This window comes from Eptatretus burgeri, chromosome 15, assembly GCF_056783735.1.
Source record: "Eptatretus burgeri isolate ZD-2024b chromosome 15, Ebu_testis_v1, whole genome shotgun sequence".
Classification (NCBI taxonomy): domain Eukaryota; kingdom Metazoa; phylum Chordata; class Myxini; order Myxiniformes; family Myxinidae; genus Eptatretus; species Eptatretus burgeri.
Genome location: NC_140975.1, coordinates 10,987,150 through 11,001,754, shown reverse-complemented (window position 1 = coordinate 11,001,754; position 14,605 = coordinate 10,987,150). Strand labels below are relative to the sequence as shown.

General features: G+C 47.5%; 1 pseudogene across 1 annotated transcript; it reads right to left on the bottom strand.

Moving 5' to 3' along the window:
• Positions 1–774: 774 nt before the first annotated feature.
• LOC147011496 (cytoplasmic dynein 1 light intermediate chain 2-like) lies at positions 775–11,703 on the bottom strand (annotated as a pseudogene). Its single transcript, XR_015051701.1, has 13 exons — positions 11,343–11,703; positions 11,023–11,096; positions 9,881–10,006; positions 9,415–9,687; positions 8,484–8,647; positions 8,257–8,350; positions 7,912–8,047; positions 7,639–7,750; positions 2,701–2,760; positions 1,938–1,985; positions 1,663–1,795; positions 1,268–1,351; positions 775–1,092 (listed from the first exon to the last, which is right to left on the bottom strand). The product of XR_015051701.1 is annotated as a cytoplasmic dynein 1 light intermediate chain 2-like (transcript).
• Positions 11,704–14,605: the final 2,902 nt, after the last annotated feature.

Genomic DNA, 14,605 nt, shown 5'->3' with positions numbered 1-14,605 from the left:
ATCGCAAAATAAATCAGCAATTAGCTCGGAGTCCGGTATACTCTCAATTCTCACCATTCAACGAGCACCAAGTGAACCACCGCCGTAAATGACAATGCCCCAGGGACAATCCCACCGACCGCGCGGAATCTCGGTTTTATCTGTCCCGTGTGCGAGCCGTGTGACATGTGATCACGCGTCACATCCTTCAATTCATCACAGCAATATCGTATTTTCAGCCCCATCTGTCTTTGGTGAAGAATCACTTTTTTTTTTAAAAAGAATAATAATCTGATCTGGATTTTTTCATGTTGGGAACAAGATTTAGTACATCACAGGTGTTTTCATTGGTCAAGTTTCATTGGAATTGTGGAGTTTGAGAAGCAAATACCTCTATTGGGGGAGCAACACCCCCAAAGACCCTAATTTTTTTTTTTAATGGTGTGAACAATCTTTGGTGCATCATGGGTGATGAAAAGTTGTGGTCGAGTTTCCACTAAATTGTGGATATAGCTTGTTTGTTTTACCTTTTTTTTTTTTTTTCTTAAACACATCTTTTGGGGGCAACCCCCACCCAATAACCCCTTTAGCCACAATTTTTTAATGCCATGCACAAACCTTGGTACATCATGGGTGGTGAACATTGTGGTAAAGTTTCATCGAAATCCTATGTGCAGTTTGAGAAGTTTAAAGTATTTGTGGACGGACGGACGACGTGCCATCCCATAAGCTCCCCAGAACTACATTCCAGGTGAGCTAAAATAATAATAAAAGCAAAACTCAGGTGTTTGCATTGTATGCACTCAATAAATCTTTATTTTATGAATACTTTAGGTCGATACATTCAAACAAGCTTGGTTTTCAATAATAAAAAAATGGAGGTCAAAAGGTATTCCGACTTAACCGGACACAGCATACTTGTATTTTAAAGCAAGGAGGAGTTGGACAGACATGCAAGTTAAAAATAAATAAATAAATAAAGGGCATCAAAGATGCACCGAGACCAAATGTCGAAGTGAACAGTGTGGCGTGTGATCAACTACTTCCTCTCTCCACAATCGTCTTCACTGTGCTGTGGGGTCCTTGGAACAGCCAACGAACCAGCTGCGGATCCTGAATCCAGGAGAACATTGAAGCAAAAGTAACAATCAAATTGATATAAAAGTTTGGGCAATTATTTATTAACAAGCCAGTAAAAGGAGTCAATTAGTTAAATGGAACAAAGGTGCTCGTAGCTGTTACGTAATTAGATTCTGACTTTATGCTACACAATGTAACACTCACTGACCTGGACTTGAAGTGTTTGCAGATAAGGACTTTCTGCCAATCAAGTTTTTGAAAAACATCTTCGTCAGCTGCTGCTTGCCATCACCTTCAGGGTTGGGAAAGAGGAAGATCTAGCTTTTGATACTTCATTCTTGACGCAATCTTTTACATTCCGAACTGATATTTTACCCCTCCCCCCCCCCCCCGAATGGCTAAACTCCACTAGACTCGATCACATCCAACACGACCCCCAGAATCTTCTGATATATTAGTCCAGATATCATCTGCTCCATCTCGGACATTGAAGAAAAAAAAGCCTTCAATTATATTTGCACTTTGAAAGAACAATCCAAACCATTGTTCATGCACAATCACGAACACCCCCGACATAAAAGAATGATGCTGCAAGAAGTTTACCACTTCCTCCCACATTTGGCCCTCTCCTGGGGGTGGAATGGGAAGTGGTGATGATTTGGGGCTCTGGTCCACGAACGGGAGTTCGATGCGACCTGGGAGGATTAAACGTCCTGGGAGACTTGATTGGAGTATCCTGGAGAGAATTGCACGTAGGGGTCTTGCCTGTACATCCAAACACTTGGCATTCATACAAGCAGAATGGGAATCGGTGCTAAAAATATATATATATATATATATTAAAAATATTAAACAGGTGGCCTTCATCATCAACTCACCTTGTGGGGAGTCAACAAAGGGCTCGGAGGTGGTTTGGACAGCATCAGCTGTGGAAACACAACACAAAGTGCAGACAATCACACAACACTGGATTCCACACGGTTTCATTTCCAATGGCCTTCCAGGAAGAGCATACATGGCATAATTTAAAGCAAATCTTGGGGTATATATTGCTCTGCATTTTTATTTGGCCACCCAGGAATGGACTGGAAGAGCATAGTCAACATTGACTCACAAATAAAAAGAGCCCAGTTCAAAAATACTACCACCACCACTACTACTACTACTTCCACCGTTTTGGAGGAGAGGGGAGCAGAGGACGGGGGGGGGGGGGTGTCAGCCAAGGAAGATTATTGGCTCAAGTCTTTCATGAATCAACTGGCCAGGCCTTGTGGTCTACTGAAGGTGATTTGAACAGAGATTTATTATTTGTTCAGGGTGCCAAGGATAACTTGCCTGCTCTTCACTCAGGATACATGGGGTCTTTATGATCCATCAATTGATATGAGCAGACGAGATACCCGCCTTAATGGCCGTCCGAGGGAGGCCATGCTTTATGATGCAAGGCCTCGCCTGCGACAGCACCAATCCAGCAGTTTATAGTTTGGTCAGGAAAGGAATGCACTATCGACTCTACAATCCGATTGAACCAGCCCGACCAAATGAAAGCTTCCCATCAGAGTTATCCGGCTTCCGTTTAGCACCGGCTACAAAGAATGGAACTCATCTCATGGAACAACCACAACCACAACAACCACAGACCTGTAGTTCCTGCAAAAAGTCTTGATCATCCTTTGCAAGGATTTCTTCTTCTTTTATGGCCTGCAGAAGGTAGGAACAGCAAAGCAACCACACAATACAAAACGTTTATGTAAACACAAAATCTAGGATTAAAACTCCATAATTACACAGATACTCTTCTTAGACCAAACGTACATAACCAAACAATGCGGGTTCATTATAATTGGTGTTCCGCAAACGAGTAGGTGGGTCCAACATTCGAAAATCCACAAACCATTCGCTGCGGTATTTAAAGGGTACACAGTGACGGTTCGGTGACCGTGCCGTGAATTATGCAGACCAGACTTTGGAATAAAATAAAAACCACATTTGTGTGAACGGCTTTCCAAAATAGAAAAAAAAAAACAGAACAGAAGGGTTTCCACAAAATAGTGTGAGTTTGGTGGATAAAGAAGGCAAGGCATTGGACGCCATGCTTTACTTCAAACTTCTCACCTGTACACGATGTCATGTGCTCGGGTGGCATCATCTCACCTGTACACGATGCCATGCGCTCAAGTGGCATCATCTCACCTGTACATGATGCCATGCGCTCGGATAGCATCATCTCACCTGCACACGATGTCATGCGCTCGGGTGGTATCATCTCACCTGTACACGATGTCATCTGCTCGGGTGGCATCATCTCACCTGCACTCGGGTGGCATCACCTCACCTGTACACGATGTCATGCGCTCAGGTGGTATCATCTCACCTGTACACGATGTCATGCGCTTGGGTGGAATCATCTCACCTGTACACGATGTCATACGCTCGGGTGGCATCATCTCACCTGCACTCGGGTGGCATCACCTGTACACGATGTCTTGCGCTCGGGTAGCATCATCTCACCTGCACTCGGGTGGCATCACCTGTACACGATGTCTTGCGCTCGGGTGGCATCATCTCACCTGTACACAATGTCATGCGCTCGGATGGCATCATCTCACCTGCACACGATGTCATGCGCTCGGGTGGCATCATCTCACCTGTACATGATGCGCTCGGGTGGCATCATCTCACCTGTACTCGGGTGGCATCACCTCACCTGTACACTATGTCATGCGCTCAGGTGGTATCATCTCACCTGTACACGATGTCATGCGCTCGGGTGGAATCATCTCACCTGTACACGATGTCTTGCGTTCGGGTGGAATCATCTCACCTGTACACGATGTATTGCGCTCGGGTGGCATCATCTCACCTGTACACAATGTCATGTGCTCGGGTAGCATCATCTCACCTGTACACGATGTCATGCGCTCGGGTGGCATCATCTCACCTGTACACGATGTCATGCGCTCGGGTGGAATCATCTCACCTGTACACGATGTCTTGCGCTCAGGTGGCATCATCTCACCTGCACTCGGGTGGCATCACCTGTACACGATGTCTTGCGCTCGGGTGGCATCATCTCACCTGCACTCGGGTGGCATCACCTGTACACGATGTCTTGTGCTCGGGTGGCATCATCTCACCTGTACACAATGTCATGTGCTCGGATGGCATCATCTCACCTGCACACGATGTCATGCGCTCGGGTGGCATCATCTCACCTGTACATGATGCGCTCGGGTGGCATCATCTCACCTGTACTCGGGTGGCATCACCTCACCTGTACACTATGTCATGCGCTCAGGTGGTATCATCTCACCTGTACACGATGTCATGTGCTCGGGTGGAATCATCTCACCTGTACACGATGTCTTGCGTTCGGGTGGAATCATCTCACCTGTACACGATGTATTGCGCTCGGGTGGCATCATCTCACCTGTACACAATGTCATGTGCTCGGGTAGCATCATCTCACCTGTACACGATGTCATGCGCTCGGGTGGCATCATCTCACCTGTACACGATGTCATGCGCTCGGGTGGAATCATCTCACCTGTACACGATGTCTTGCGCTCGGGTGGCATCATCTCACCTGCACTCGGGTGGCATCACCTGTACACGATGTCTTGCGCTCGGGTGGCATCATCGCACCTGCACTCGGGTGGCATCACCTGTACACGATGTCTTGCGCTCGGGTGGCATCATCTCACCTGTACACAATGTCATGTGCTCGGATGGCATCATCTCACCTGCACACGATGTCATGCGCTCGGGTGGCATGATCTCACCTGTACATGATGCGCTCGGGTGGCATCATCTCACCTGTACACTATGTCATGCGCTCAGGTGGTATCATCTCACCTGTACACGATGTCATGTGCTCGGGTGGAATCATCTCACCTGTACACGATGTCTTGCGTTCGGGTGGAATCATCTCACCTGTACACGATGTATTGCGCTCGGGTGGCATCATCTCACCTGTACACAATGTCATGTGCTCGGGTAGCATCATCTCACCTGTACACGATGTCATGCGCTCGGGTGGCATCATCTCACCTGTACACGATGTCATGCGCTCGGGTGGAATCATCTCACCTGTACACGATGTCTTGCGCTCGGGTGGCATCATCTCACCTGCACTCGGGTGGCATCACCTGTACACGATGTCTTGCGCTCGGGTGGCATCATCTCACCTGCACTCGGGTGGCATCACCTGTACACGATGTCTTGCGCTCGGGTGGCATCATCTCACCTGTACACAATGTCATGCGCTCGGATGGCATCATCTCACCTGCACACGATGTCATGCGCTCGGGTGGCATCATCTCACCTGTACATGATGCGCTCGGGTGGCATCATCTCACCTGTACTCGGGTGGCATCACCTCACCTGTACACTATGTCATGCGCTCAGGTGGTATCATCTCACCTGTACACGATGTCATGCGCTCGGGTGGAATCATCTCACCTGTACACGATGTCTTGCGTTCGGGTGGAATCATCTCACCTGTACACGATGTATTGCGCTCGGGTGGCATCATCTCACCTGTACACAATGTCATGTGCTCGGGTAGCATCATCTCACCTGTACACGATGTCATGCGCTCGGGTGGCATCATCTAACCTGTACACGATGTCATGCGCTCGGGTGGAATCATCTCACCTGTACACGATGTCTTGCGCTCGGGTGGCATCATCTCACCTGCACTCGGGTGGCATCACCTGTACACGATGTCTTGCGCTCGGGTGGCATCATCTCACCTGCACTCGGGTGGCATCACCTGTACACGATGTCTTGCGCTCGGGTGGCATCATCTCACCTGTACACAATGTCATGCGCTCGGATGGCATCATCTCACCTGCACACGATGTCATGCGCTCGGGTGGCATCATCTCACCTGTACATGATGCGCTCGGGTGGCATCATCTCACCTGTACTCGGGTGGCATCACCTCACCTGTACACTATGTCATGCGCTCAGGTGGTATCATCTCACCTGTACACGATGTCATGCGCTCGGGTGGAATCATCTCACCTGTACACGATGTCTTGCGTTCGGGTGGAATCATCTCACCTGTACACGATGTATTGCGCTCGGGTGGCATCATCTCACCTGTACACAATGTCATGTGCTCGGGTAGCATCATCTCACCTGTACACGATGTCATGCGCTCGGGTGGCATCATCTAACCTGTACACGATGTCATGCGCTCGGGTGGAATCATCTCACCTGTACACGATGTCTTGCGCTCGGGTGGCATCATCTCACCTGTACACAATGTCATGTGCTCGGGTAGCATCATCTCACCTGTACACAATGTCATGTGCTCGGGTAGCATCATCTCACCTGTACACAATGTTATGCGCTCGGGTGGAATCATCTCACCTGTACACGATGTCATGCACTCTGGTGGCATCATCTCACCTGTGCTCGGGTGGCATAATCTCACAGTGACAATTTCTATAGGGCAGTAAATTAGTGGACAAACTGCACCATTTATTTGTCAACTTGGTAAATTGTTCATGTGACAAACACGGTTTTCAAAAAGGTGAAATTCTACTTTGAAGAAGTACCATCACAGCTGGATCTCTCGACTTCACGAATAAAACGTCGCTCTTTAATTGAAGGGTTAGAGGGAAAAGGGATATTCAAAAATAAAAGATACAATAGTCCAAGACACAAAAAAAAAGTAAGAGGCTGAGATACAAATTGTGCATACTTGTGTATTGAAAAATAAGTGTGGAAGGATGATTGCAGAGGTAAAGAAAGTACTTTACTAACGTTCAGGTAGCAATAAGTCTTGTTTGATCACCGTTCCTGACTCAACACCGTCAGGTATTCCCATGCAGGTTATAGCATCACAAAATGGTCCATCTGACCGACATTAAGCCTGGTGTTCTGTCGGCCAGCATTAGTTGGTGGCCCTTAAAGACCCACGCTGTATTTTGTGAAGATTAGTTAAGTTATCACCGACACCTGGAAAAAAAATTACGTCTTACCTCAATCAATCAGCTTCAGCTGAATGCCCGACCTGGACAGCAGGTTCTTGAAGGAGTTGAGCCAAAAACATTCCCCAATGGACCCCACAAGCAGGTGGGAACAATCTGGGCCATTAAAGTAGTAGTTGGAGGAGGAAGAGGAAGGACAATTAGTAAGAGGAGTAGTAGGAGCGAGGAGCAACAACTAGGAGGAGGAGCGAGGACAAAATAGGAAGAGGAGGAGGAGCAACAACTAGGAGTGAGGTGGTGGCAGTACTCATAGTAAGAGCAGGTGGGGGTGAAGTAGTAGGTCTTGTAATAGTAGAACGAGGGTTGTGGGGGGGGGGGGGGTAGTAGGTGGAAAACCAGAATGCATGTTGGCATGCTTTGCGTTATTGAGTATGTATCCATCTCACCTTGAGAACCTTTTGAAAACCCCTCCTACCAGCTGATGATCCGAAGGAGTTGCATTTTGTCAGGCTACTGGATTACGTTTTCACAGCATGGCATCACAAATGTCATGATGGTAATCTTCACTGCATTCGTGTTGTTTTTATTATTATTATTATTATTATTATTATAGAACCAAATCAATATTAGGACTTGCCTTTTCACTCGTCGGCTCAACAATGACATCCTCATAAGGGGTCTGAGGATCAAGGTGCTGCAGACATTTAGACAAAATGGCGATCTTGCGCTCACCATCCCAACCAGCTGGTCTGCAAAATAAATCAACAGATAAAATAATTAATTATAATCACAACCACAAATACATCTCACAAAATAGAAGACAATGCCACTGAATACTTACAACCCAACAAACTCCTGAGGACATACACCTCCCCAAAAATGAGCAAAATCAAGCAAAAACTAAACTCACATGAAAATAGATGGGTATTCCCGGTAAAACACCTGTGCAGCACCCCACCGCCTGCATAGTCGCCACTCCAAGTACGACCTCAGCTGCTGCACACCGTTTTGCTCGTGTACGCACAGGTATGCCATCGCAGCCCCGTCTGTACAACGGGTTTTGAGGAAGAAGCAAAACAAAAGACAAAAAGCGTATCCTTATTGCATCTCCTCTTCTTCCCTCACAATTAAAGGTCGACAACTCCAGAAAATACTTTTTTTTATTTGGTTTCCCCAAAGACAACTTGGATTTTGATGTCAGACACAATTCCTGTGATTATAATAAAAACTACGAGCGATACTCAGCCCACGGTACAGCTTAAGCAGATACGACGAAGGTGAATCTGGATAAAATCCATGTGCTCGTCACTCAGTTTGTGCTCCTTCACAAAACCCAGGAGTTTGTCACACTGTGGGATAAGAACAAAGGTAAACTTTCCAAAAAGCAGGTGACATCGAGCCAGATATCACCGCAGATCTACTATTATTCAAACCAAGGAAATATGTCCACGACCGTGACCCAGAGTGAGCAGCTCTCTCTACCTTTGTTCCAACCACCACAATTGGAAGGCCAAGATTTTTCTTGACAGCCAGGCCTGTGAGCTGATGCCGAGGGCTCTCGGATTGTTCGTCCTGGTGTCGGAAGTCAGACGACGTCGCAGGTGCATAATCATCACCTTTTACGAAGTCTCCAATATCCCAGGTCACTGAAACGTTTCACCACAAGAGGAAATCAAAATAGTTACTCTGAGGGTCGCCATCAAAAAAATAAATAAATAAATAAAAACTAACCACGACAAACTCAACCTCCAAATATTTAACATTTAAATACTGTACAGAATAAATTTAAACGCATCATGTTCTTCCTCTACTTGATAATGACGAGTTTGGCGTTATATACCGCACAGGCGTTGCGCATATTGCTCGAGTACAACAGATCTTCTCAAAATCTGCACCCATTTCCGATTCATACAAGGGGCGCTCAACTGCTCCAGAATGAGAGGAATAACATTCCAACCAGACTTCAAACTCAAATTCAGCCAAACTGTTCCCATACCAGTTATAACTAAAACCGGTACTCGGTGGAGCACATACCTTCGCCAGGCTGAACGGTTGACATTTTATATCCCACCGATCGGCCAGATCTGCATCCGAACAGTCACCAAAATCCAATCGGCTCGTTCTCATCACTTACCCAACTTATTCATCAAGTTTCGTCCAAATCCGTCCACAACTGTTTGAGATATGCTCTACGTACATCGTTTTTGACCCTCTTAATGGACTGAAAAAAATTATTGCATCTGGATCTTCACTAAAATGTAATAAAATAATCATTGGCACACACCCAACCTGTTCACCAAGTTTTGCCTGAATCTGTCCAAAAAATAAAAACTTTAAAATATCCCGCTCACAGATAGACAGGGGTGAAAACACCAGCTCCGTCCACCTTCGGTGGCGGAGATAATAAACTCACTCTTCCACCTGGCCACCTTCAGCGCATCATCAGAAACTCCAAGTCCATCCAAATGCTGCTCAAGAACCGTGGCCCACTGTTGCAAACTAGCGCACGCCGCCCAGGGACGGGCCAGGTCAACCACCAAGATGACGACAGCACTCCACCCACGGAAAGGCTCACACTTGAAATACTCGGTCTCTGGATACACGGCATCAGTGGGCAATGCCAAGCGCAGAAAGTGTTTATCCTGCGGATCTCCAGATATGATCCACACACTGCAGTACTCCAACTCTGAGAATGTGGGAAGAAGACGAGGAGAAATAGATACAAAATACAATGTGGCAGTGAAGATTATGGGCGAGATACGAATAACGCATGAAAGATGGTAGGTGAGTGTTGCAAACACACTACATCGGAAGAAGGGTGGTGGTGAGGGGGTGAGGTGGCAGTTAGAGGTGGAGAAATGGTTGGTGCAGTTCGTTACCTTCGGTGTAGATATCGTGTTTAGAAAAGTACAAGTAGTTTAGGCCATTCCTACTCTTAATCATCAACCCCCCTGGTGCACCCCAGAGAGCTGCAGCCAAAGATTCTTTCCCAGAGTCCTGGTCACCTGAGGGCAGAATCAGGCCAAGACATCATAGAGGAAGCAAACCAATCACAACATGGCAGCAAATCAAACCTGGAGATAAAGTGTCCCAGCAACGGATGAGGGTCTGAACGTGGCTTTAGTTCACACGGAGGATATGGGACTGCCCGGATCCCCTTTATATGGTGTCCTGGTGAGTGGATCCTTGGTTCGGGTGTCCTGGTTCAGTCTCTGCCAATCCACTACTCAGTTCCACGATGTCCCCTTTCCTGCCCAACATAACATTCACCTCAAAGCAATTTTTATCTCCACCACCGAAGGTGAAGGGAGATTCTGTATTCACTCCCGTTCTGTCTGCGAGCAGGATATCTCAAAAAAGCTATGGACGGATTCAGACAAAACCTGGTGGACAGGTTGGGTGTGTGCCAAGGACAAATAGATTCGATTTTGGTGAAGATCTGGATGCCGATACCGGACTTTAAGTGATTCTTTAGCATCGAGAGATGGTGCTAAAAACTGATACGTCAGATAACATCTCAAAAAGTTGTGGACGAGTGATGACAAATCTTGGTGGACGAGTTGGGTAGAAGACAAGAACAAGCAAATTCGATTCTGGTTCAGGTCCGGATCCAGAACCAGCCCATCAGTGGGATTCAAAATGTAAACAGTTCAGCTTGGTGGAGGTATGCCCTCTACCTGGTGCCGTTGTAAGATTCTAGAAGCTACAGCAAGCTTGCTTGGCAGCTCGGGGTCCAGGTGTGTCGACCCAACCCAAGGCTGTGCACCAGTAAATGTCCAACGTGGAATGTCCATGTTAACTGATCGATTCAAAATCCAATGACAAAGCAGAAAATAAGTTTACTAATATCAACCAGTGGTTAGAGTTTAACTCGTTCGTCGAAGTAAATAAAAAGCAAACAAACCACTTCAGCGCAGAGTAAACACAAGGCAGACAGACATCGTTGCTATTTTTCAGGTTCAAGGTGTCTGTGTTTTTATCGGACTCGGGTGCTAAACCAGTCCCGGCCATTTGCGCTCACCGAGAATGATGACTCTTCTCCCGAGGGGGAACCCGGGGCGACCCCGTAGACTCGCTTCCAACAGCAGCGATTGCCTTCAAGAAAACAAAATGCATTAATTGGTTAGTGGCGCGGGTCGCGGCGCGGGTCGCGGCGCGGGTCGCGGCGCGGGTCACGGCGCGGGTCGCGGCGCGGGTCGCGGCGCGGGTCGCGGCGCGGGTCGCGGCGCGGGTCACGGGATACATTAAAAACAAAAAAAAACCAGGATAACTCCTCATTCTCTCAATAAACCGATAAACCGAATTCTAACGAGATCGAGCAGAACCAAAACACGATCCCACCAGATTCGCTCTGATCGCTCCTTCCTATCATCTGCCTCGGAATGCCGGACAACGCCGTGCCGACCTGGCGACACGCCATCAGATTCAGAGCCATCCGGACCCGCTAAATGCGCCATGACGAATCAGAACCAAACGGGTCCTTCCCACTGAGCTTTTATCAGGTGCGGTCTCTGTCACCTCTCTGTTTATTGTTTCCCCACCGGCGTCGTGCAAGGTGAGGTGAAGCAATTGGTTCACGTTGTCTGTCAGTCTAGTTTATGATCGATTAATTAGGAAATTCAAATTGAATTTCATGTTTTAACCAGTGCAGAACACCAATCAGAGCACGAACACTGCAGTTTAGCGGAACAAAATGGTTCTGGATCACAAACCCCTCCAGGTAAGATCCAGGTAAGAGCCTTAGCCATCCAATCAAAACGAAAGTGTTTTTTTCCGGTCTCCAGGAGATGAACCTTCAAATTAACAAATTACCCGAACAGCTTGCAGGGAAAAGCTCCGCCTCTCATCCTCTCCTGTCTTCCTCTTCCTCTTCTTCCTACTCCTGATCCGACTCCCACTCCGACTCCGACTCCGAGTCCTACACCAAGTCCTACTCCTACTCCTAATCCTACTCCTACTCCGACTCCGACTCCTACTCCGACTCTTGCTCCTGCTTCTACTCCGTATCCTACTCCAACTCCTACTCCTACTCCGACTCCTAGTCCTACTCCGACTCCTACTCCTGCTCCTACTCCTACTCCGACTCCTACTCCGACTCCAACTCCTACTCGGTTGTTTCCACTTTGGAGAAACTCTGTTTAAGCCTCACCTGTACCAAATCACCCAAACAGCCAATCAGAATCCTTTCCACATTCCAACTGTCAAAAGGAGAATGTGAACGATGCCAAAATCAGATCATTACCATTTGCACAACCACACTCATCCATCCACACAAGGGCATCTGGAAAGTGAGAGCACCGGTGCACTTGTGAGGGATTTCAGGTGGTTTGTTACTTACGAAATCTAAAGATTTCGTAAGCATATTGATGACTTCCGTTTCTGTTTGTTTGTTTGTTTGTTTGTAGGCACGATAACTCGAGAACGGAAGAAGCTACCAATGTCAAATTACACCACGTGATTCAGGAGGGTGATGGTTCGTGCTGATTAGATTTTGGTCAAAATCGGTCAAAGGTCAAAGTCACGGTGAGGTCAAATATTCGATTTTTCATGGTTTGGTACAGATAACTCGAGAACGGAAGAAGCTACCAATATCAAATTACACCACGTGATTCAGGAGGCTGATGATTCGTGCTGATTAGATTTTGGTCAAAATCGGTCAAAGGTCAAGGTCACAGTGAGGTCAAACATCCAAAACATTCGATTTTTGATGGTTTGGTACAGAATCATCGAAGAAACTTCTGGTTTGCGTCGCTACCTTCTCGAGAGACAGCTTTTATTAGACAAGGTCAGAGGTCAAGTTGACGATTTCGTAAGTACCAGTCTATGACTGCTTGTTAATTTGTTCGTTTGTGTTCGGCTTTGAGGTTAAACTACCTGGGAATAGGATGGGAGAGATGGAGAAGAGGACAAGCTTCAGGAGAATGGGATTGGGAACAGAGAAGGGATAAAGAGGGAAGAAGTGGGTAAGTGGGTTCGATCTGCGAGTAACTTGTGTGTGGTGGTGCAAACTTCCATGGAGTTTCCATAAACAGCAGGCCATTGTGTGCCGGTGGCCTGATCCACAAGAGCACAAGTCTCCATGAAGGTGGAGTGAGACAGGTACGATGGACAAAATGGAGTTTTCACTTTGTCTCGGACGTCGGATCGTCATCCATTTACAGGTCGACAGATCAACCCCTGTTATGATCACCTCTCAAACACCGGAACGCGCATGGTGTTTGCATCACGAGATATGAAGAAGAATCCCCGAAGGTGGAAAATGAAACGTTTCCTCAGAAGGTTGAAAAGTTCCTGTTCGAGTTTCAATGTTCTATTCATCAACAGATCCTCCGGGGTCAACAGATCCTCTGGGTTCAACAGATCGTCTGGGGTCGAGAGATCATCCAGGGCCAACGGATTGTCTGGGGTCAACAGTTCCTCTGGGGTCAACAGATCCTCTGGGTTCAACAGATCGTCTGGGGTCGAGAGATCATCCAGGGCCAACGGATTGTCTGGGGTCAACAGTTCCTCTGGGGTCAACAGATCATCTGGGGTCGAGAGATCATCTAGGGCCAACAGATCGTCTGGGGTCAACAGTTCCTCTGTGGTCAACAGATCGTCCGGGGTCAACAGATCCTCTGAGTTCAACAGATCGTCCAGGGTCAAGAGATCGTCTGGGGTCAACAGATCGTCTGGGGTCAACAGATCCTCTGGGGTCAAGAGATCGTCCGGGGTCAACAGATCATCCAGGGTCAACAGATTGTCTGGGGTCAAGAGATTGTCTGGGGTCAAGAGATCGTCCAGGGTCGAGAGATCTTCCAGGGTCAACAGATTGTCCGGGGTCAACAGATTGTCTGGGGTCAACAGATCGTCTGGGGTCAACAGATCCTTTGGGGTCAACAGATCATCTGGGGTCAAGAGATTGTCTGGGGCAAAGGGTGGAAGACCAGTAGTGAGGTGGAACACAGAGGAACCACCGACCTGCCTGTGATGGCAAAGTGATAGACCCACCCACTCAGTGATACTCAGCTTCATCGTTGGAGATTCCAATAATGTTGAGGGCCTCGGTTTCATCAAGCTAACAAGATGTGAGGCAGGGGACCAAGCCCAAAGGGGAGAGCAATTCTCCATCAAATTGCGGATGAAGGTCTTGTATCTGGATAAGAGTTCAGGTGTACCAAGAAAGGACTTCGTATGACGGAGGATGCCCAGTCGGCGGCTGGTTTGGGGTAGGCCAACTTTGAAATGTGGTTAGCCCAAGAAAGATTATGGCTGACAGTGAGATGCAGGAGTTTTCATGACTGAACTTCCTAAAGAGGATCGTTAAGAAAGTAGATGGGTGGGGGGGGGGGTGCAGTTGCAGATGGTCCTTTTGTAGAGACATAGTGAGAGTGTGAGATTTGTCAGGATTGAAAGACATATTCCAAGTGTTTCACCATCTCCTCATTTTGTCAAGGTCTGAGGAGAGAGAAGAGGCCGCTGGCTCTTTATCTGAAGGATGAGGGATGTCATGGCACTGGGTGGAAAAGAGAGAGAGAGAGAGAGAGAGAGAGAGAGAGAGAGAGAGAGAGAGAGAGAGAGAGAGAGAGAGAGAGAGAGAGAGAGAGAGAGAGAGAGAGAGAGAG